At 54.6% G+C, this 24,440-nt stretch overlaps 5 non-coding genes across 5 annotated transcripts; all 5 read left to right on the top strand.

Annotated features, from left to right (window-relative positions):
- Positions 1 to 2,179: 2,179 nt before the first annotated feature.
- Positions 2,180 to 2,257, top strand: trnat-agu (transfer RNA threonine (anticodon AGU)). The gene has a single exon. It is a non-coding gene; the product is annotated as a tRNA-Thr (tRNA).
- Positions 2,258 to 4,645: 2,388 nt separating this feature from the next.
- On the top strand, positions 4,646 to 4,718 carry trnat-agu (transfer RNA threonine (anticodon AGU)). Its single transcript has one exon. It is a non-coding gene; the product is annotated as a tRNA-Thr (tRNA).
- An 859-nt stretch (positions 4,719 to 5,577) lies between these two features.
- Positions 5,578 to 5,650, top strand: trnat-agu (transfer RNA threonine (anticodon AGU)). The gene has a single exon. It is a non-coding gene; the product is annotated as a tRNA-Thr (tRNA).
- Positions 5,651 to 20,100: 14,450 nt separating this feature from the next.
- trnat-agu (transfer RNA threonine (anticodon AGU)) lies at positions 20,101 to 20,173 on the top strand. The gene has a single exon. It is a non-coding gene; the product is annotated as a tRNA-Thr (tRNA).
- Positions 20,174 to 20,801: 628 nt separating this feature from the next.
- Positions 20,802 to 20,874, top strand: trnat-ugu (transfer RNA threonine (anticodon UGU)). Its single transcript has one exon. It is a non-coding gene; the product is annotated as a tRNA-Thr (tRNA).
- Positions 20,875 to 24,440: the final 3,566 nt, after the last annotated feature.

Below are 24,440 nucleotides of genomic sequence, written 5' to 3' on the forward strand. Positions count from 1 at the left end.
CACCCATCACCCCCTGTGCTCACTGCCCCGTGTCCGAACTCGCACCGAGTCCCGCTCACCCATCACCCCCTGTGCTCACTGCCCCCGTGTCCTAACTCGCACCCAGTCCCACTCACCCATCACCCCCTGTGCTCACTGCCCCGTGTCCTAACTCGCACCCAGTCCCACTCACCCATCACCCCCTGTGCTCACTGCCCCGTGTCCTAACTCGCACCGAGTCCCACTCACCCATCACCCCTGGTGCTCACTGCCCCCGTGTCCTAACTCGCACCGAGTCCCGCTCACCCATCACCCCCTGTGCTCACTGCCCCGTGTCCTAACTCGCACCGAGTCCCGCTCACCCATCACCCCCTGTGCTCTCTGCCCTACATTGGCTCCCGGTTAAGCAATGCCTCGATTTCAAAATTCTCATCCTTGTTTACAAATCCGTGCATGGCCCCTCGCCCCTCCCTATCTCTGTAACCTCCTCCAGCCCCTACACCCCTCCCTATCTCTGTAACCTCCTCCAGCCCCTACACCCCTCCCTATCTCTGTACCCTCCTCCAGCACCTACACCCCTCCCTATCTCTGTAACCTCCTCCAGCCCCACACCCCTCCCTTTCTCTGTAATCTCCTCCAGCCCCTACACCCCTCCCTATCTCTGTACCCTCCTCCAGCACCTACACCCCTCCCTATCTCTGTAACCTCCTCCAGCCCCACAACCCCCCCTATCTCTGTAATCTCCTACAGCCCCTACACCCCTCCCTATCTCTGTAAGCTCCTCCAGCCCCACAACCCCCCCTATCTCTGTAACTTCCCACACCCCTCCCTATCTCTGTAATCTCCTCCAGCTCCTACATCCCTCCCTATCTCTGTAACCCCACAATCAGCCATGATCTTATTGAATGGCGGAGCAGGCTCAAGGGGCTAGATGGCCTACTCCTGTTCCTAATTCTTATGTTCTTATGTCCTTATGTCTGCACTCCTCTAATTCTGCCCTCTGACCATCCCTGATTATAATCGCTCCACCATCGGTGGCCGTGCCTTCTGTTGCCTGGGCCCCAAGCTCTGGAACTCCCTCCTTAAACCTCTCCGCCTCTCTACCTCTCTTTCCTCCTTCAAGACATTCCTTAAAACCGACCTCTTCACCTGCGCTAATTTCTACTTTTGTGGCTCGGTGTCAAATTTTTATGCCATAATCCTCCTGTGGAGCACCTTGGGACGTTTCACGACGTTAAAGGCGCTATATAAATATACATTATTGTTGGTGTTCCCTCTGTCTCTCCTCTTCCCCGTCTCTCTCTCACTCCTATCCCTCACTATCCCCTTCCCTCTCTCTCACTCCTTCCCCTCACTCTCCCCTTCCCTCTCTCTCAATCCTTCCCCTCACTCTCCCCTTCCCTCTCTCTCACTCCTTCCCCTCACTCTCCCCTTCCCTCTCTCTTAATCCTTCCCCTCACTCACCCCTTCCCTCTCTCTCACTCCTTCCCCTCACTCTCCCCTTCCCTCACTCTCCCCTTCCCTTCCCCTCACTCTCCCCTTCCCTTCCCCTCACTCTCCCCTTCCCTCTCTCTCACTCCTTCCCCTCACTCTCCCCTTCCCTCTCTCTTCCTCTAATAGAGCCCCACCTAGTGGACTACCGATGTAATAACAACTACTGACACGCTCCTCTCTCTCTCCATCTCTCTCTCTCCCTCTCTCCCCTTCCCCCTCTCACTCACTCCTTCCCTCTCCCTGTTCCTTTCCCCCACTTTCTCCCCTTCCCACTCTCCGCTCCTCTCTCTCCACTCAATCCTCAATCTCTCGCCTCCCTCTCTCTCTCTCTCTCTCCCTTCCCTTCTGACTTTCCCCTTCCCCCTCGCTAACCCCTTCCGGCTCGAGAGACAGTGAGCGACAGAGAGCAAGTGATAGAGAGACAGAGAGAGAGAGAGACAGAGGGAGAGAGAGAAAGAGATTGAGAGACAGAGAGATTGAGGCAGAGTGTGACTGAGTTGCCTTGGGATGTTTTACTACGTGAAAGACCCGATATATCGATGTTGAGAGGCGAATATTGAAAAGACGGAGGCAGGCGTCTCCCCTGCCTCCTCCCTCTCTCTCTTTCCGATCTCTCTCCCCTTCCCCCTCTCTCGCACTCCTTCCACTCTCTCTTTTCCCTTCCCCTCTCTTTCCTGCTCCTTACCCTGCATTTCCCAAAACAGGTGGTTCCATAGCTCAGGGGTTAGAGCTCTGGTCTAGTAAATCAGGGGTCGTGGGTTCAAATCTCACTGGGGCATACTCAAAATTAGCTCAATATTTAAATTCACCGTCAATTAACAAGGGCTTTAATTATAAATATTAAACTGCTCTGATACCGACCCTGGAACAACAGGCTGTCGTCTCGATTACACTTTCTCTCCATCCAAATCTCTCTCTGCCGACCCCCATTCTGCATCTTTTACCCCCTTTCCCGCGATCTCGCTTTGCCCGTCTCCCCCCTCCCTTGCCACACCCACTCTCTATCCTTTCCTGTCTCTCTCTCTCCACCTTCCGCTCCCCACCTCTCATTCCCCTTCCCCCTGTCTCTCAATTCTTCCCACATTCCACCCAATATAAACTGGAGGTGATCCAAAACTCGGCTGACCCCGTGTCCTAACTCGCACCCAGTCCCACTCACACATCACCCCCTGTGCTCACTGCCCCGTCTCCTAACTCGCACCCAGTCCCACTCACCCATCACCCCCTGTGCTCACTGCCCCGTGTCCTAACTGGCACCAAGTCCCGCTCACCCATCACCCTCTGTGCTCACTGCCCCCGTGTCCTAACTCACACCCAGTCCCGCTCACCCATCACCCCCTGTGCTCACTGACCCCGTGTCCTAACTCGCACCGAGTCCCACTCACCCATCACCCCCTGTGCTCGCTGCCCCATGTCCTAACTCACACCCAGTCCCACTCACCCATCACCCCCTGTGCTCACTACGTTAAAGGCGCTTTATAAATATACATTATTGTTGGTGTTCCCTCTGTCTCTCCTCTTCCCCGTCTCTCTCTCACTCCTTCCCCTCATTCTCCCCTTCTCTCTCTCTCACTCCATCCCCTCACTCTCCCCTTCCCTCTCTCTCACTCCTTCCCCTCACTCTCCCCTTCCCTCTCTCTCAATCCTTCCCCTCACTCTCCCCTTCCCTCTCTCTCACTCCTTCCCCTCACTCTCCCCTTCCCTCTCTCTCAATCCTTCCCCTCACTCACCCCTTCCCTCTCTCTCAATCCTTCCCCGCACTCTCACCTTCCCTCTCTCTCACTCCTTCCCCTCACTCTCCCCTTCCCTCTCTCTCACTCCTTCCCCTCACTCTCCCCTTCCCTCTCTTTCACTCCTTCCCCTCATTCTCCCCTTCCCTCTCTTTTGCTCCTTCCCCTCACTCTCCCCTTTACTCTCACTCACTCTTTCCCCTCACTCTCCCCTTCCCTCTCTCTCTCTCCCTCCTATCCCTCACTCTCCTCTTCCCTCTCTCTCACTCCTTCCCCTCACTCTCCCCTTCCCTCTCTCTCATTCCTTCCCCTTACTCTCCCCTTCCCTCTCTCTCACTCCTTCTCCTCACTCTCCCCTTCCCTCTCTCTCACTCCTTCCCCTCACCCTCCCCTTCCCTCTCTCTCACTCCTTCCCCTCACTCTCCCCTTCCCTCTCTCTCACTCGTTACTCTCACTCTCCCCTTCCCTCTCTCTCACTCCTTCCCCTCACTCTCCACTTCCTTCTCTCTCACTTCTTCCCTTCACTCTCCCCTTCCCGCTCTCTCACTCCTTCCCCTCACTCTCCCCTTCCCTCCCTCTCACTCCTTCCCCTCACTCTCCCCTTCCCTCTCTCTCACTCCTTCCCCTCACTCTCCCCTTCCCTCTCTCTCACTCCTTCCCCTCTCTCTCCCCTTCCCTCTCTCTTCCTCTAATAGAGCCCCACCTCGTGGACTATCGATGTAATAACAACTACTGACACGCTCCTCTCTCTCTCCATCTCTCTCTCTCTCTCTCTCGCCTTCCCCCCTCACTCACTCCTTCCCTCTCCCTGTTCCTTTACCCCGCTTTCTCCCCTTCCCACTCTCCGCTCCTCTCTCTCCACTCACTCCTCAATCTCTCCCCTCCCTCTCTCTCTCTCTCTCCTTTCCCTTCTGACTTTCCCCTTCCCCCCTCTAACCCCTTCCGGCTCGAGAGACAGTGAGTGACAGAGAGAAAGTGATAGAGAGACAGAGAGAGAGAGAGAGACTGAGAAAGAGAGAGAAACAGAGCGAGAGTGAGTGAGTGAGAGAGAGAGACAGAGAGACAAAGTGATAGAGAGACAGAGAGAGATTGAGAAAGAAAGAGAGAGAGAGAGAGACTGAGAAAAATACACAGAGACACAGAGAGATTGAGGCAGAGAGAGAGTGAGAAAGGAAGACAGAGAGAGAGAGAGAGAGACTGAGAAAGATACACAGAGACACAGAGAGACAGAGAGACAGAGAGATTGAGGCAGAGTGTGACTGAGTTGCCTTGGGATGTTTTACTACGTGAAAGACCCGATATATCGATGTTGAGAGGTGAATATTGAAGAGACGGAGGCAGGAGTCTGGGGGATGAGACACAATCTGAGCGTTTCACTGACCCCTCCTCATTCTTCAAACACATAGCACTAACTGGGGAATGACCCACAGCCCAGAGCAGGTGGCTCCATAGCTCAGGGGTTAGAGCACTGGTCTAGTAAACCAGGGGTCGTGGGTTCAAATCTCACTGGGGCCTTCTCAAAATAAGTTCAGTATTTAAATTCACCGTCAATTAACAAAGGCATTGATTATAAATACTAAACAGCTCTGAGGTTGACCCTGGAACTACAGGCTCCCCTCACACCTTTCCCTGTCTCTCTGCTTTCCAGATCACAACCTGTTCTACATTTGTTTTTAACTCCTCTCTCACTTTCCCGCAATCTCACTTTCTCCATCTCTCTCTCCCCTTTCCCTCTCTCTCTCTCCTTCCGCTCCATCCCCTCACTCCTCTCTCTCCCTCTTTTGCCTTTCTTTTCAGATTCTCTTCTGCTCCCTCTCTCTCCCCTCCCTCCTCCCTCTCTCCCCTTTCCCACTCTCTCTCCCCTTTCCCTCTCTCTCCCCTTTCCCTCTCCTCCCTCCTCTCTCTCACTCTTTTGCCTTTCTTTTCAGATTCTCCCCTGCTCCCTCCCTCTCCCCTTCCTTTCTCTCTTCCCTGCCTCCTCCCTCTCTCTCTCGGCTTCCCATCTCTCCCCCCTGCTCTCTCCCTCTCCCCTTCCTTTCTCTCTCCCCTGCCTCCTCCCTCTCTCGACTTCCCATCTCGCTCCCCTCCCCCTCTCACTCTCTCCCATTCCGCTCTCTCCCATTCCCCTCTGGCTGACTCCTTCCCCCTCTCTCTCCCATTCCCTCTCCCACTCATTCCCCTCTCTCCCTCCTTTTACAACTTCCAAGCACGAATCTCTCTCACAGAGCCGACACAGACATGATGGGCCGAATGGCCCTCCTTGTGTGCTGTAAGATTCTGTCAATGTTCAGGGATGAATCACCGAGAATGATTATTCGGGCCCCACCTCCTTGTTTACAATAGTAAGATGCAAACAGGAGCTGGTGTTACAGGTGTCTCCATAGCTCAGGGGTTAGAGCACTGGTCTAGTAAACCAGGGGTCGTGGGTTCAAATCTCACTGGGGCCTACTCAATTTTGGCTTCTGTTGCTGAATTGACCGTCAATCGACGACAGGCCGACACCATCAACAGGAACCACTCACTCCGCACTTTATAATCTGCCCACAGCACTTTCACTTCCCACCCCCAGTCTGTATCCCACCTTTTCCACATCCAGTCTCAGAGACACCGATATATCATCGACTCATAGAAACTTACAGCACGGAAGGAGACCATTTCGGCCCATCGTGTCCGCACCAGCCGACCAAGAGCTATCTGCTGGGCGGTCCGCATTGTCCACATGTCCCAGACACGAGACTCCCAAAGCAAGCGCTCTACTCGGAACTCCTTCACGGCAAGTGAGCCAAAGGTGGGCAGAGGAAACGTTACAAGGGACACCCTCAAAGCCTCCCTGATAAAGTGCAACATCCCCACCGACACCTGGGAGTCCCTGGCCAAAGACCAGTCTCCCGTTCCATCTCTCTCACTCCTTCCCCACTCTCTCCCATTCCCCTTCCCCTCTCTCTCCCTCCTTCCACTCTCTCTTTTCCCTTCCCCTCTCTTTCCTGCTCCTTCCCGTGTCTTTTGCAGGGCAGGTGGCTCCATAGCTCAGGGGTTAGAGCACTGGTTTTATCAACCAGGGATCGTGAGTTCAAATTGCAGTACAGCCTAATTTTAGTATTTAGACACCTGTCTCTCATTCCCCCCACTCTCTTCCCCCTTGAAAGGATGCAACATTCAGATGAACCCCCTCACAGTGTTTGGGCTCATTCAAAAGGATATTTAATTTGGGACTATCGATGGAAAGTTTGGAACCCTAAAGTGCTTATGGAAGAAACTACGAACTTGAATAGAATTTTGGACTTTTTAAAGACACATTCAAGGCTGTGTGCGGGCCTAAAGAACTGACAGGAGACAACTTGATTATTGAGACTGTCTGGGTGTTGGGACTAACATAACTTGTCTGGAGAAATGGGTATTCGAGAATCCTTCTCCACAAGAGACATTAACATTACAACAAATAACCCAGAGATAGCCAACCATCAACCTGAATCTGGAAAACCATTTCAGCATATACATCACCAAGAGGCCCAATCCAGCCTGTATGCGAACAACTAAGCACAAAAGGACATTGCGATTACCAAACTAATATTTCCATCAGGAAACAGTTTATCGAACATCAACCCACACAAAACATATTAACTTGAAACGAGCCCGCCAAAATATTACAAAGAAGAGTCAAGCCCGCCAAATACAAACAAAGAATCCTGGACTGATTTGGTGTGAAGATTAGAACCACTCAAACCGTATAACTGGCCCCTGTTTTAACAGAGGATATGACATACTTTGCCATACAATCGAGACCACGCTTGTGTCATCAAGAAGGGAGAGAAACCAACGCGACCGTTGTAAACTAACTTCTCCAGCCTCGAAGTCCTGAAGTCCTGAAGGAAGAACATCACCATCGCAGCAACAACTGACCACAGCCAACGTGGTATCAATGAAAAACCACCGCGATCGACCAAACTCCAAATAAACTCCAACTGGAAGAAACCGAAGAATCGAAAGTTTCCAGCCTACAATCTAAGGCCTGACTACCAACAGGTGAAAACATTACCTAAAGAGACTTTGAACCTATTTCTAACGAAGAAAACCGAGTACTTACCCCATAGATCCAAAAGGTGCTTTACCGCATCAGTGGACTCAACCCAACTGAAGATTGTGCAGCTAGAAGTCTTCTCCGATGTTCGGGGTACGGCAAGCAGAACCTACACAATTCAAGGAACCCCGAAACCGTGAACTACCGCTAACTGACCAGAAAGGATTGGTAAGCATAGTCCCTGCCTGCCCTGGAGTCTCATCTAGCTAGGATTAGGTATGGGGAGGTGGGAGGTGTCATTTTACTGTACACCCCCTTTGAATGTGTAATGTATTGTTCTTTATCAGAGTGATTATAAGTTTTGACATTGTATTTTCTTGTCTTTAATACAATCAAAGTTCTTTTGCACCAAACCATTGACCTTTGCACTTTGTCACACCCCCCCAAATAAATCCAGAGTCTAGATGCCAAGGGAGTGGGGGGCGATTCGAACCGCTCAAGTAGGTCAGAGGTGAACCTGACCCCCGGGACCACCACCACACTCTTACACTCCCGTCTCTCTCTTTTCCCTTTCCTTTCAGGTTCTCCCCCTCTCTGTCCTCCCCCTCTCTCTCTCACTCCTTCCCCCTCTCTCCCCTTAACATCTCTCTCCCCTTCTTCCCTCTCTCTCCCCTGCCCCTCTCTCTTCCTCCCTGTCTCCCTATCCCCTTCCCCTCCGACTCGCTCCTCTCCCTCTCTCTCTCCCACTCCTTCCCCTCTCTCTCCCCCCTTCCACACTCTCCCTCTCTCCATTCCCTCCCTCTTTTGCCCCACCTCCCTCTCTTCCCCACTCTCTCCCCTTCCCCTCTCTCTCGCCTTCCGCCTCTCTCTCACTCCTTCCACTCTCTCTTTTCCCTTCCCCTCTCTTTCCTGTTCCTTCCCCTGTGTTTCCCCAAACAGGTGGCTCCATAGCTCAGGGGTTAGAGCACTGGTCTTGTAAATCAGGGAATGTGAGTTGAAATCTCACGGGGGACGACTCAAAATTAATCTCAGTATTTAAATTCACCGTCAATTAACAAGGGCTTTAATTATAAATATTAAACAGCTCTGAGACTGACCCTGGAACTGCAGGCTCCCCTCTCCTCTTCTTGTCTCTCTTGCACTCTCTCTCCCCTTCCCCACTCTCTCCCTCTCCCTCTCCCCTTCCCCACTCTCTCCCTCTCCCCTTCCCCACTCTCTCCCTCTCCCTCTCCCCTTCCCCACTCTCTCCCTCTACCCTTCCCCACTCTCTCCCTCTCCCCTTCCCCACTCTCTCCCTCTCCCCTTCCCCACTCTCTCCCTCTCCCCTTCCCCACTCTCTCCCCTTCCCCCTCTCTCTCACTCCTTCCACTTACTCTTTTCCCTTCCCCTCTCTTTCCTGCTCCTTCCCGTGTCTTTCCCAAAGCAGGTGGCTCCAGAGCTCAGGGGTTAGAGAACTGGTCCAATAAACCAGGGGTCATGAGTTCAAAACTCCCAGGGGCCTCCTCAAAATTCACTGTCTATTCGGAAAAGTTTCAATCATAAATATTAATAAGGGTTTTAATGATAAATATTAAACAGCTCCAGGACCGACCCTCCAACAACAGGCTTTTGTCTCTGTTACACTTTCTATCCATCCAAATCTCTCTCTGCCTTCCCCATTCGACATCTTTTTACCCCGCTCTCCCTTTCCCGCTATTTCGCTCTCCCTGTCTCTCACTCATTCCCCCCTCGCCACACCCTCTCTCCCCTCACTCTCTATCCTTTCCCGTCTCTCTCTCTCTCCCCTTCCCTCTCTCACTCCTTCCCCTCAATCTCTCCATCCCCTCCCCGCCCCTCCATCCACTTTCCCCTGTTTCTCACTTCTTCCTACATTATACCCGACGTAAACGAGAGGTGATCTAAAACTCGGCTGCCCCCATATCCTAACTCGCACCGAGTCCCGCTCACCCATCACCCCTTGTGCTCGCTGCCCCGTGTCCTAACTCGCACCCAGTCCCGCTCACCCATCACCCTCTGTGCTCACTGCCCCCATATCCTAACTCGCACCGAGTCCCACTCACCCATCACCCCCTGTGCTCACTGACCCCGTGTCCTAACTCACACCCAGTCCCACTCACCCATCTCCCCCTGTGCTCACTGCCCCGTGTCCTAACTCGCACCGAGTCCCACTCACCCATCACCCCCTGTGCTCACTGACCCCGTGTCCTAACTCGCACCAAGTCCCGCTCACCCATCACCCCCTGTGCTCACTGACCCCGTGTCCTAACTCGCACCGAGTCCCGCTCACCCATCACCCCCTGTGCTCACTGACCCCGTTTCCTAACTCGCACCGAGTTCCACTCACCCATCACCCCCTGTGTTCGCTGCCCCCTGTCCTAACTCGCACCCAGTCCCACTCACCCATCACCCCCTGTGCTCGCTGCCCCCTGTCCTAACTCACACCGAGTCCCACTCACCCATCACCCTCTGTGCTCGCTGCCCCCTGTCCTAACTCACACCGAGTCCCGCTCACCCATCACCCTCTGTGCTCGCTGCCCCCTGTCCTAACTCACACCGAGTCCCGCTCACCCATCACCCTCTGTGCTCACTGCCCCCGTGTCCTAACTCGCACCGAGTCCCACTCACCCATCACCCCCTGTGCTCGCTGCCCCCTGTCCTAACTCGCACCGAGTCCCGCTCACCCATCACCCCCTGTGCTCGCTGCCCCCTGTCCTAACTCGCCCCGAGTTCCACTCACCCATCACCCTCTGTGCTCACTGCCCCCGTGTCCTAACTCACACCCAGTCCCACTCACCCATCACCCCCTGTGCTCACTGCCCCCGTGTCCTAACTCACACCAAGTCCCGCTCACCCATCACCCTCTGTGCTCAATGCCCCGTGTCCTAACTCGCACCCAGTCCCACTCACCCATCACCCACTGTGCTCACTGCCCCCGTGTCCTAACTCGCATCCAGTCCCGCTCACCCATCACCCTCTGTGCTCACTGCCCCTGTGTCCTAACTCACACCGAGTCCCACTCACCCATCACCCCCTGTACTCACTGCCCCCGTGTCCTAACTCGCACCCAATCCCACTCACCCATCACCCGCTGTGCTCACTGCCCCCGTGTCCTAACTCGCACCCAGTCCCGCACACCCATCACCCTCTGTGCTCACTGCCCCTGTGTCCTAACTCACACCGAGTCCCACTCACCCATCACCCCCTGTGCTCACTGCCCTGTGTCCTAACTAACACCCAGTCCCACTCACACATCACCCACTGTGCTCGCTGCCCCGTGTCCTAACTCGCACCGAGATCCGCTCACCCATCACCCCCTGTGCTCACATCCTCGTGTCCTAACTCGCACCCAGTCCCACTCACCCATCACCCCCTGTGCTCACTGCCCCGTGTCCTAACTCACACCCAGTCCCGCTCACCCATCACCCACTGTGCTCGCTGCCCAGTGTCCTAACTCGCACCCAGTCCCACTCACCCATCACCCCCTGTGCCCGCTGACCCCGTGTCCTAACTCACACCCAGTCCCGCTCACCCATCACCCACTGTGCTCGCTGCCCAGTGTCCTAACTCGCACCCAGTCCCACTCACCCATCACCCCCTGTGCCCGCTGACCCCGTGTCCTAACTCACACCGAGTCCCGCTCACCCATCACCCCCTGTACTCACTGCCCCGTGTCCTAACTCGCACCCAGTCCCACTCACCCATCACCCCCTGTGCTCACTGCCCCCGTGTCCTAACTCGCACCCAGTCCCACTCACCCATCACCCACTGTGCTCACTGCCCCCGTGTCCTAACTCGCATCCAGTCCCGCTCACCCATCACCCTCTGTGCTCACTGCCCCTGTGTCCTAACTCACACCGAGTCCCACTCACCCATCACCCCCTGTGCTCACTGCCCCCGTGTCCTAACTCGCACCCAGTCCCGCTCACCCATCACCCTCTGAGCTCACTGCCCCTGTGTCCTAACTCACACCGAGTCCCACTCACCCATCACCCCCTGTGCTCACTGTCCTGTGTCCTAACTCACACCCAGTCCCACTCACCCATCACCCACTGTGCTCGCTGCCCCGTGTCCTAACTCACACCCAGGCCCTCTCACCCATCACCCACTGTGCTCGCTGCCCAGTGTCCTAACTCGCACCCAGTCCCACTCACCCATCACCCCCTGTGCCCGCTGACCCCGTGTCCTAACTCACACCGAGTCCCACTCACCCATCACCCCCTGTGCCCGCTGACCCCGTGTCCTAACTCGCACCCAGTCCCGCTCACCCATCACCCCCTGTGCTCGCTGACCCCGTGTCCTAACTCACACCGAGTCCCACTCATCCATCACCCCCTGTGCTCGCTGACCCCGTGTCCTAACTCACACCGAGTCCCGCTCACCCATCACCCCCTGTGCTCACTGCCCCTGTGTCCTAACTCGCACCGAGTCCCGCTCATCCATCACCCTCTGTGCTCACTGCCCCTGTGTCCTAACTCACACCGAGTCCCACTCACCCATCACCCCCTGTACTCACTGCCCCCGTGTCCTAACTCGCACCCAATCCCACTCACCCATCACCCGCTGTGCTCACTGCCCCAGTGTCCTAACTCGCACCCAGTCCCGCTCACCCATCACCCTCTGTGCTCACTGCCCCTGTGTCCTAACTCACACCGAGTCCCACTCACCCATCACCCCCTGTGCTCACTGCCCTGTGTCCTAACTCACACCCAGTCCCACTCACACATCACCCACTGTGCTCGCTGCCCCGTGTCCTAACTCGCACCGATATCCGCTCAACCATCACCCCCTGTGCTCACATCCTCGTGTCCGAACTCGCACCCAGTCCCACTCACCCATCACCCCCTGTGCTCACTGCCCCCGTGTCCTAACTCACACCCAGTCCCGCTCACCCATCACCCACTGTGCTCGCTGCCCAGTGTCCTAACTCGCACCCAGTCCCACTCACCCATCACCCCCTGTGCCCGCTGACCCCGTGTCCTAACTCACACCGAGTCCCACTCACCCATCACCCACTGTGCCCGCTGACCCCGTGTCCTAACTCACACCCAGTCCCGCTCACCCATCACCCACTGTGCTCGCTGCCCAGTGTCCTAACTCGCACCCAGTCCCACTCACCCATCACCCCCTGTGCCCGCTGACCCCGTGTCCTAACTCACACCGAGTCCCGCTCACCCATCACCCCCTGTGCTCACTGCCCCGTGTCCTAACTCGCACCCAGTCCCACTCACCCATCACCCCCTGTGCTCACTGCCCCCGTGTCCTAACTCGCACCCAGTCCCACTCACCCATCACCCACTGTGCTCACTGCCCCCGTGTCCTAACTCGCATCCAGTCCCGCTCACCCATCACCCTCTGTGCTCACTGCCCCTGTGTCCTAACTCACACCGAGTCCCACTCACCCATCACCCCCTGTGCTCACTGCCCCCGTGTCCTAACTCGCACCCAGTCCCGCTCACCCATCACCCTCTGTGCTCACTGCCCCTGTGTCCTAACTCACACCGAGTCCCACTCACCCATCACCCCCTGTGCTCACTGTCCTGTGTCCTAACTCACACCCAGTCCCACTCACCCATCACCCACTGTGCTCACTGCCCCGTGTCCTAACTCACACCCAGTCCCTCTCACCCATCACCCACTGTGCTCGCTGCCCAGTGTCCTAACTCGCACCCAGTCCCACTCACCCATCACCCCCTGTGCCCGCTGACCCCGTGTCCTAACTCACACCGAGTCCCACTCACCCATCACCCCCTGTGCCCGCTGACCCCGTGTCCTAACTCACACCCAGTCCCGCTCACCCATCTCCCACTGTGCTCGCTGCCCAGTGTCCTAACTCGCACCCAGTCCCACTCACCCATCACCCCCTGTGCCCGCTGACCCCGTTTCCTAACTCACACCGAGTCCCGCTCACCCATCACCCCCTGTGCTCACTGCCCCGTGTCCTAACTCGCACCCAGTCCCACTCACCCATCACCCCCTGTGCTCACTGCCCCCGTGTCCTAACTCACACCAAGTCCCGCTCACCCATCACCCTCTGTGCTCACTGCCCCCGTGTCCTAACTCGCACCCAGTCCCACTCACCCATCACCCACTGTGTTCACTGCCCCCGTGTCCTAACTCGCATCCAGTCCCGCTCACCCATCACCCTCTGTGCTCACTGCCCCTGTGTCCTAACTCACACCGAGTCCCACTCACCCATCACCCCCTGTGCTCACTGCCCCCGTGTCCTAACTCGCACCCAATCCCGCTCATCCATCACCCCCTGTGCTCACTGCCCCCGTGTCCTAACTCGCACCCAGTCCCGCTCACCCATCACCCTCTGTGCTCACTGCCCCTGTGTCCTAACTCACACCGAGTCCCACTCACCCATCACCCGCTGTGCTCACTGCCCTGTGTCCTAACTCACACCCAGTCCCACTCACCCATCACCCACTGTGCTCGCTGCCCCGTGTCCTAACTCGCACCGAGACCCGCTCACCCATCACCCCCTGTGCTCACATCCTCGTGTCCTAACTCGCACCCAGTCCCACTCACCCATCACCCCCTGTGCTCACTGCCCCCGTGTCCTAACTCACACCCAGTCCCGCTCACCCATCACCCACTGTGCTCGCTGCCCAGTGTCCTAACTCGCACCCAGTCCCACTCACCCATCACCCCCTGTGCCCGCTGACCCCGTGTCCTAACTCACACCTGTCCCGCTCACCCATCACCCACTGTGCTCGCTGCCCAGTGTCCTAACTCACACCCAGTCCCACTCACCCATCACCCCCTGTGCCCGCTGACCCCGTGTCCTAACTCACACCGAGTCCCACTCACCCATCACCCACTGTGCTCGCTGCCCAGTGTCCTAACTCACACCCAGTCCCACTCACCCATCACCCCCTGTGCCCGCTGACCCCGTGTCCTAACTCACACCGAGTCCCACTCACCCATCACCCACTGTGCTCGCTGCCCAGTGTCCTAACTCACACCCAGTCCCACTCACCCATCACCCCCTGTGCCCGCTGACCCCGTGTCCTAACTCGCACCCAGTCCCACTCACCCATCACCCCCTGTGCCCGCTGACCCCGTGTCCTAACTCGCACCCAGTCCCACTCACCCATCACCCCCTGTGCTCACTGACCCGTGTCCTAACTCGCACCCAGTCCCACTCACCCATCACCCCCTGTGCTCACTGACCCGTGTCCTAACTCACACCCAGTCCCACTCACCCATCACCCCCTGTGCTCACTGACCCGTGTCCTAACTCACACCCAGTCCCACTCACCCATCACCCCCTGTGCTCACTGCCCCGTGTCCTAACTCGCACCGAGTCCCGCTCACCCATCACCCCCTGTGCTCGCTGACCTACATTGGCTCTCGGTTAAGCAACACCTCGATTTCAAAATTCTCATCCTTGTTTACAAATCCCTCCTAGGCCCTTGCCCCTCCCTATCTCTGTAACCTCCTCCAGTCCCTACACCCCTCCCTATCTCTGTAACCTCCTCCAGCCCCTACACCCTCCCTATCTCTGTACCCTCCTCCTGCCCCTACACCCTTCCCTATCTCTGTAACCTCCTCCAGCCCCTACACCCCTCCCTATCTCTGTAACCTCCTCCAGCCCCTACACCCCTCCCTATCTCTGTAACCTCCTCCAGCCCCTACACCCCTCCCTATCTCTGTAACCTCCTCCAGCCCCTACACCCCTCCCTATCTCTGTAACCTCCTCAAGCCCCTACAGCCCTCCCTATCTCTGTAACCTCCTCCAGCCCCTCGCCCCTCCCTATCTCTGTAACCTCCTCCAGCCCCTACACCCCTCCCTATCTCTGTAACCCCCTCCAGCCCCTCGCCCCTCCCTATCTCTGTAACCTCCTCCAGCTCCACAACCCCCCGAGATGTCTGCACTCCTCTAATTCTGCCCTCCTGACCATCCCTGATTATAATCGCTCCACCATCGGTGGCCGTGCCTTCTGTTGCCTGGGCCCCAAGCTCTGGAACTCCCTCCCTAAACCTCTCCGCCTCTCTACCTCTCTTTCCCCTCTCTCCCCTTCCCCTCTCTCTCACTCCTTCCCCCTCTCTCTCATTTCTTCCCCCTCTCTCCACTTCCACTTCCTCTCTCCCCTTCCCCCTCTCACTCCCCTTCCCCCCTGTCACTCCCCTTCCCCCCTGTCACTCCCCTTCCCCCCTCTCTCGCCCCTTCCTCACTCTCCCCCATTCCCCTCTCTCTCCCCTTCCCCTCTCTCTCCCCTTCCCCTCTCTCTCCCCTTCCCCACTCTCTCCCCTCCCCCTCTCTCTCCCCTTCCCCACTCTCTCCCCTTCCGCTCTCTCTCCCCTTCCCCTCTCTCTCCCCTTCCCCTCTCTCCCATTCCCCACTCTCTCCCATTCCCCTCTCTCTCCCCTTCCCCACTTTCTCCCCTTCCCCTCTCTCCCCTTCCCCACTCTCCCCACTTCCCCTCTCTCCCCTTCGCCACTCTCTCCCCTCCCTCTCTCTCCCCTTCCCCCTCTCTCTCACTCCTTCCCCACTCTCTCTCTCCCCTTCCCCTCCCTCTCTTTCCCCTTCCCCCTCTCTCTCACTCCTTCCACTCTCTCTTTTCCCTTCCCCTCTCTTTCCTGCTCCTTCCCGTGTTTTTCCAAAAGTAGGTGGCTCTGTAGCTCAGTGGGTGAGAGAGCTGGTCTTGTAAACCAGCGGTCGTGAGTTCAAGTCTCACTAGAATGAAATCAAAATTAGCTCAGTATTTAAATTCACTGTCAATTAACAAAGGCTGTAATTAAAGAAATATAAAAAATAGGTGCAAGAGCAGGCCCTTCTAACCTGCACTGCCCTTCTAACCTGCACCACCATTCAATGAGGTCATGACTGAACATGCAACTTCAGTATCCCATTCCTGCTTTCTCACCATACCCCTTGATGCCCCGAGTAATAAGAACTTCATCTAACTCCTTTTTGAATATATTCAGTGAACTTGCCTCAACAACTTTCTGTGGTAGAGAATTCCACAGGTTCACCACTCTCTGGGTGAAGAAGTTTCTCCTCATCTCGGTCCTAAATGGCTTACCCCTTATCCTTAGACTGTGTCCCCTGGTTCTGGACTTCCCCAACATCAGGAACATTCTTTCTGCATCTAACCTGTCTAACCCGTCAGAATTTTAAACGTTTCTATGAGGTCGCCTCTCATTCTTCTGAACTCCAGTGAATACAAGCCCAGTTGATCCAGTCTTTCTTGATAGGTCAGTCCCGCCATCCCGGGAATCAGTCTGGTGAACCTTCGCTGCACTCCCTCAATAGCAAGAATGTCCTTCCTCAGGTTAGGAGACCAAAACTGTACACAATACTCCAGGTGTGGCCTCACCAAGACCCTGTACAACTGTAGCAACACCTCCCTGCCCCTGTACTCAAATCCCCTCGCTATGAAGGCCAACATGCCATTTGCTTTCTTAACCGCCTGCTGTACCTGCATGCCAACCTTCAATGACTGATGTACCATGACACCCAGGTCTCTTTGCACCTCCCCTTTTCCTAATCTGTCACCATTCAAATAATAGTTTGTTTCTCTGTTTTTACCACCAAAGTGGATAACCTCACATTTATCCACATTATACTTCATCTGCCATGCATTTGCCCACTCACCTAACCTATCCAAGTCGCTCTGCAGCCTCATAGCATCCTCCTCGCAGCTCACACTGCCACCCAACTTAGTGTCATCCGCAAATTTGGAGATACTACATTTAATCCCCTCTTCTAAATCATTAATGTACAATGTAAACAGTGGGACCCCAGCACAGAACCTTGCGGTACCCCACTAGTCACTGCCTGCCATTCTGAAAAGTACCCATTTACTCCTACTCTTTTCTTCCTGTCTGACAACCAGTTCTCAATCCACGTCAGCACACTACCCCCAATCCCATGTGCTTTAACTTTGCACATTAATCTCTTGTGTGGGACCTTGTCGAAAGCCTTCTGAAAGTCCAAATATACCACATCAACTGGTTCTCCCTTGACCACTCTACTGGAAACATCCTCAAAAAATTCCAGAAGATTTGTCAAGCATGATTTCCCTTTCACAAATCCATGCTGACTTGGACCTATCATGTCACCTCTTTCCAAATGCGCTGCTATGACATCCTTAATAATTGATTCCATCATTTTACCCACTACCGATGTCAGGCTGACCGGACTATAATTCCCTGTTTTCTCTCTCCCTCCTTTTTTAAAAAGCGGGATTACATTGGCTACCCTCCACTCCATAGGAACTGATCCAGAGTCAATGGAATGTTGGAAAATGACTGTCAATGCATCCACTATTTCCAAGGCCACCTCCTGAAGTACTCTGGGATGCAGTCCATCAGGCCCTGGGGATTTATCGACCTTCAATCCCATCAGTTTCCCCAACACAATTTCCCGACTAATAAGGATTTCCCTCAGTTCCTCCTCCTTACTAGACCCTCCGACCCCTTTTATATCCGGAAGATTGTTTGTGTCCTCCTCAGTGAATACCGAACCAAAGTACTTGTTCAATTGGTCCGCCATTTCTTTGTTCCCCGTTATGACTTCCCCTGATTCTGACTGCAGGGGACCTACGTTTGTCTTTACTAACCTTTTTCTCTTTCCATATCTATAGAAACTTTTGCAATCCGTCTTAATGTTCCCTGCCCTAATCAAACCCTTTGTCCTCCTCTGCTGAGTTCTAAATTTCTCCCAGTCCCCGGGTTCGCTGCTATTTCTGGCCAATTTGTATGCCACTTCCTTGGCTTTAATACTATCCCTGATTTCCCTTGATAGCCACGGTTGAGCCACCTTCCCTTTTTTATTTTTACGCCAGACAGGAATGTACAATTGTTGTAGTTCATCCATGCGGTCTCTAAATGTCTGCCATTGCCCATCCACAGTCAACCCCTTCAGTATCATTCGCCAATCTATCCTAGCCAATTAACGCCTCATACCTTCAAAGTTACCCTTCTTTAAGTTCTGGACCATGGTCTCTGAATTAACTGTTTCATTCTCCATCCTAATGCAGATTTCCACCATATTATGGTCACTCTTCCCCAAGGGGCCTCGCACAACTAGATTTCTAATTAATCCTCTCTCATTACACAACACCCAGTCTAAGATGACCTCCCCCCTAGTTGGTTCCTCGACATATTGGTCTAAAAAACCATCCCTTATGCACTCCAGGAAATCCTCCTCCACCGTATTGCTTCCAGTTTGGTTAACCCAATCTATGTGCATATTAAAGTCACCCATTATAACTGCTGCACCTTTATTGCATGCACCCCTAATTTCATGTTTGATGCCCTCCCCAACATCACTACTACTGTTTGGAGGTCTGTACACAACTCCCACTAACGTTTTTTGCCCTTTGGTGTTCTGCAGCTCTACCCATATAGATTCCACATCATCCAAGCTAATGTCCTTCTGAACTATTGCCTTAATTTGCTCCTTAACCAGCAATGCTACCCCACCTCCTTTTCCTTTTATTTTATCTTTCCTGAATGTTGAATACCCCTGGAAGTTGAGTTCCCAGCCCTGATCATCCTGGAGCCACATCTCCGTAATCCAAATCACATCATATTTGTTAACATCTATTTGCACAGTTAATTCATCCACCTTATTGCGGATACTCCTTGCATTAAGACACAAAGCCTTCAGGCTTGTTTTTTTAACACCCTTGGTCCTTTTAGAATTTTGCTGTACAGTGGCCCTTTTTGTTCTTTGCCTTGGGTTTCTCTGCCCTCCACTTTTCCTCATCTCCTTTCTGTCTTTTGCTTTTGCCTCCTTTTTGATTCCCTCTGTCTCCCTGCATTGGTTCCCATCCCCCTGCCATATTAGTTTAACTCCTCCCCAACAGCACTAGCAAACACTCCCCCTAGGACATTGGTTCCGGTAATTATAAATATTAAACAGCTCTGAGACCGACCCTGGAATTACAGCTCCCCTCTCCTCTTCTCATCCTGGTTTACTCTCTCTCCCACATTAAAAATCTCTCTTTCCCTTCCCCATCATGACCCATTCTGCATCTTTTTTTCACTCATTCTTCTTTCTTATCCTCTCTCCTTCCCGTCTCTCCCTCCTTCCCCTCCCTGTTCTCACCACCCCTCTCTCTCCTTCCCCTCCCTCTCTTTCCCCTTCCCCTCTCTCTCTTTCCCCTTCCTCGCTCTCCCCTTCCCCTCTCACTCTCCCTCTTTCCCCTCTCTCTTCTCTCTCCCCTTCCCTCTCGACTTTCATTCTCTCCCCACTCCTTCCCCTCCTCTCTCCCCTTCCCCTCTCTCCCCTTCCCTCTCTACTTTCATTCTCTCCCCACTCCTTCCCCTCCTCTCCCCTTCCCCTCTCTCCCCTTCCCTCTCTACTTTCATTCTCTCCCCACTCCTTCCCCTTCTCTCCCATTCCCCTCTCTCCCTTTCCCCCTCGAGAGACACACAGAGAGAAAGTGAGAGTGTGTGAGAGAGACAGAGAGAGTGAGAAAGTGTTGTGTGTGCAATAACTCAACAGATAGATTACTGTAAACTCCGAACAGGTCCACACCTGGCTCTACTTTATTAGGGCCCAAAGTGATTACATTACAAGATGGCTGGCCTTTTATACCTGGGCCACACACGCGTGTGTACAGCCCAATGACCTCCGACAGTGGCCCCACCTGGTGGCTAGTAACCCCAAGCACACATACATGACAGAAAGAGAGAGACAGAGAGACAGAGAGACAGAGAGATTGGGACAGAGTATGACTGAGTTGCCTTGGGATGTTTTACTACGTGAAAGACCCGATATATCGATGTTGAGAGGCGAATATTGAAGAGACTGAGGCAGGAGTCTGGGGGATGAGACACAATCTGAGCGTTTCACTGACCCCTCCTCATTCTTCAAATACACAGCACTAACTGGGGAATGACCCACAGCCCAGAACAGGTGGCTCCATAGCTCAGGGGTTAGAGCACGGGTCTAGTAAACCAGGGGTCGTGGGTTCAAATCTCACTGGGACCTACTCAAAATTAGCACAGTATTTAAATTCACTGCCAATTAACAAGGGCTTTAATTATAAATATTAACAACTCTGAGACTGACCCTCAAACAACAGGCCTCTGTCTTGCTGACACTCTCTCTCTGCTTTCCAGGTCATGACCTGTTCTGCATTTTTTTTTCCTGCAATCTCACTTTCTCCATCTCTCACTCCTTCCCCTCTCTCTCTCCTTCCGCTCCCTCCCCTCTCTTCTCTCTCTCCCTCTCCCTCTTTTAACTTTCTTTTCAGATTCTCCCCTGCTCCCTCTCTCTTCCCTTCCTTTCTCTCTCCCCTGCCTCCTCCCTCTCTCGACTTCCAATCTCTCTCCCCTCCCCCACTCGCTCTCCCCCAATCCGCTCTCTCCCATTCCCCTCTGTCTGACTCCTTCCTCCTCTCCCTCCCATTCCCTCTCCCACTTATCCCTCTCTCCCTCCTTTTACAACTTCCAAGCACTAATCTCTCTCACCGACACAGACACGATGGGCCGAATGGCCCTCCTTGTGTGCTGTAAGATTCTGTCAATGTTCAGGGATGAATCACCAAGAATGATTATTCGGGCCCCACCTCCTTGTTAACAATAGTAAGATGCAAACAGGAGCTGGTGTTACAGATGGCTCCATAGCTCAGGGGTTAGAGCACTGGTCGTGTAAACCAGGGGTCGTGGGCTCAAATCTCACTGGGGCCTACTCAATTTTGGCTTCTGTTACTGAATTGACCGTCAATCGGCGACAGGCCGACACCATCAACAGGAACCACTCACTCCGCACTTTACAATCTGCCCACAGCACTTTCACTTCCCACCCCCAGTCTGTATCCCACCTTTTCCACATCCAGTCTCAGAGACACCGATATATCATCGACTCATAGAAACTTACAGCAGGGAAGGTGACCATTTCGGCCCATCGTGTCCGCACCAGCCGACCAAGAGCTATCTGCTGGGCAGGGCCACATTGTCCGCATGTCCCAGACACGAGACTCCCCAAAGCAAGCGCTCAACACGGAACTCCTTGACAGCAAACGAGCCAAAGGTGGGCAGAGGAAACGTTACAAGGGACACCCTCAAAGCCTCCCTGATAAAGTGCAACATCCCCACCGACACCTGGGAGTCCCTGGCCAAAGACCAGTCCGCTCGGAGTGGAGGAAGTGCATCCGGGAGGGCGCTGAGCACCTCGAGTCCCGTCGCCGAGAGCGTGCAGAGACCAAGCGCAGGCAGCGGAAGGAGCGTGCGGCAAACCAGTCCCACCCTCCCCTTCCCTCAACGTCTATCTGTCCCACCTGTGACAGGGACTGTGGTTCTCGTATTGGGCTGTTCAGTCACCTAAGGACGCATGTTTAGAGTGGGAGCAAGTCTTCCTCGATTCCGAGGGACTGCCTATGATGATGATATGATCCCAGTCTGATCCCACTTTCCAGCTCTCGGTGCGTAGCCTTGTAGCTTACGGCACTTCAAGTGCACATCCAAGTACCTTTTAAATGTGGTGAGGGTTTCTGCCTCTACCACCCTTTCAGGCCGTGAGTTCCAGACCCCCACCACCCTCTGGGTGAAGGAATGGAGGTCTCCCCTCAGCCTCCTCTGTTCCAAAGAAAACAACCCCAGCCGATCCAATCTTTCCTCATCGCTAAAATTCTCCAGTCCCGCCAACATCCTGGTAAATCTCCTCTGCACCCTCTCCAGTGCAATCACATCCTTCCTGTGATATCCTGACATTTCCCAGTTCCTGCCTTCGCTGGTTTTAGGCTCAAGATGCGGCAATGGACACAAGATGATCCAGTTGGGATTTTCCACAAATAATGAATCCCACGGCCACATCTGTTTGACCCTCGGAGGGCACTCTGTAAATTCACCAAATTTATTAAATGCACACCTTACCCCCGCCCTGTGGTTACGCTCGAACTGTACACAACACTGGTTAGGCCACAGCTGGAGTACTGCGTGCAGTTCTGGTCACCACATTACAGGAAGGATGTGATTGCACTGGAGAGGGTGCAGAGGAGATTTACCAGGATGTTGCCGGGACTGGAAAACTTTAGCCATGAGGAAAAATTGGATCGGCTGGGGTTGTTTTCCTGGGAACAGAGGAGGCTGAGGGGAGATTTAATTGAGGTGTATAAAATTATGAGGGGCCTGGATAGAGTGGATAGGAAGGACCTATTTCCCTTAGCAGAGGGGTCAATAACCAGGGGGCATAGATTTAAAGTAATTGGGGGGAGGTTTAGAGGGGATTTGAGGGGAAATGTCTTCACCCAGAGGGTGGTGGGGGTCTGGAACTCACGGCCTGAAAGGGTGGTAGAGGCAGAAACCCTCACCACATTTAAAAAGTACTTGGATGTACATTTGAAGTGTCGTAACCTACAGGGCTACGGACCGAGATCTGGAAAGTGGGATTAGGCTGGGTAGCTCTTGGTCGGCCGGTGTGGACACGATGGGCCGGAATGTCCTCCTTCCATGCTGTAAATGCTGTATGGGTCTCTGATTCTCTCTCTCACTCCTTCCCACATTCTACCCGTCGTAAACTAGAGGTGATCCAAAACTGGGCTGCCCCATGTCCTAACTCGCACCGAGTCCCACTCACCCATCACCCGCTGTGCTCGCTCCCCCGTGTCCTAACTCGCACCGAGTCCCACTCACCCATCACCCCCTGTGCTCACTGCCCCATGTCCGAACTCACACTGAGTCCCACTCACCCATCACCCCCTGTGCTCACTGCCCCGTGTCCTAACTCACACCCAGTCTCACTCACCCATCACCCACTGTGCTGACTGACCCGTGTCCTAACTCACACCGAGTCCCGCTCACCCATCACCCCCTGTGCTCGTTGCCCCGTGTCCTAACTCGCACCGAGTCCCGCTCACCCATCACCCCCTGTGCTCACTGACCCATGTCCTAACTCGCACCAAGTCCCACTCACCCATCACCCCTAGAGGGGAGAGGGGGTCGTGGGGGGGTTATAGAGTAGGAGAGGGAGTCGTGGGGGGGTTATAGAGTAGGAGAGGGGATCATGGGGGGGTTATAGAGTGGGAGAGGGTCATGAGGGGGTTATAGAATGGGAGAGGGGCCATGGGGGGTTATAGAGGGGAGAGGGGGTCATGGGGGGTTATAGAGGGGAGAGGGGGGCGTGGGGGGGTTATAGAGTGGGGAGGGGTCATGGGGGGGTTATAGAGGGGAGAGGGGTTCTTGTGGGGTTATAGAGGGGCGAGGGGGTCGTGGGAATGTTATAGAGTGGGAGAGGGGTCATGGAGGGGTTATAGAGGGGGTGGTGTGGGGTTATAGAGGGGAGGGGGGTCTTGTGGGGGTTATAGAGGAGAAAGTGGGTCATGGGGGGTTACAGAGGGGAGAGGGGGTCGTGGGTGGGTTATAGAGTAGGAGAGGGGATCATGGAGGGGGTTATAGAGTGGGAGAGAGGTCATGGGGGGGTTATAGAGGGGAGAGGGGGTCTTGGGGGGGGTATAGAGGGGAGGTGGGTCAAGGGGGTATAGAGGGGAGAGGGCGTCTTGGGGTGGGGTATAGAGGGGAGAGGGGGTCTTGGCAGGTAATAGAGTGGGAGACGGGATCATGGGGGGGGGTTATAGAGTGTGAGAGGGGTCATGGGGGGATTTAGAGGGGGAGGGGTTATGGACGGTTATAGAGGGGCGGAGGTCGTGGGGGGTTATAGAGTGTGAGAGGGGTCATGGGGAGATTTAGAGGGGAAGAGGTTATGGGCGATTATAGAGGGGCGGAGGGCATGGGTGGGTTATGGAGGGGCGAGGAGAGATTATGTTGGGTTATCGAGGGGGAGAGGGGTCATGGTGGGTTATAGAAGGGGTTGAGGTATCCCCATCCACACCCGGAGTGTGTCCCGATCCCACACCCACACCCGGATTATGTCCCGATCCCACACCCCGAGTGCATCCCGATCCCACACCCGGAGTGTATCCTGATCCCACACCCGGAGTGTGTCCTGATCCCACACCCGGAGTGTATCCTGATCCCACACCCGGAGTGTGTCCTGATCCCACACCAAGAGTGTATCCTGATCCCACACCCGGAGTGTGTCCTGGTCCCACACCCGGAGTGTATCCTGATCCCATACACGGAGTGTGTCCTGATCCCACACCCGGAGTGTATCCTGATCCCACACCCGGAGTGTATCCTGATCCCACATCCGGAGTGTGTCCTGATCCCACACCCGGAGTGTATCCTGATCCCACACCCGGAGTGTATGCCGATCCCACACCCGGAGTGAGTCCTGATCCCACACCCGGAGTGTGTCC

This window comes from Pristiophorus japonicus, unplaced genomic scaffold (genome assembly GCF_044704955.1).
Source record: "Pristiophorus japonicus isolate sPriJap1 unplaced genomic scaffold, sPriJap1.hap1 HAP1_SCAFFOLD_594, whole genome shotgun sequence".
NCBI lineage: Eukaryota > Metazoa > Chordata > Chondrichthyes > Pristiophoridae > Pristiophorus > Pristiophorus japonicus.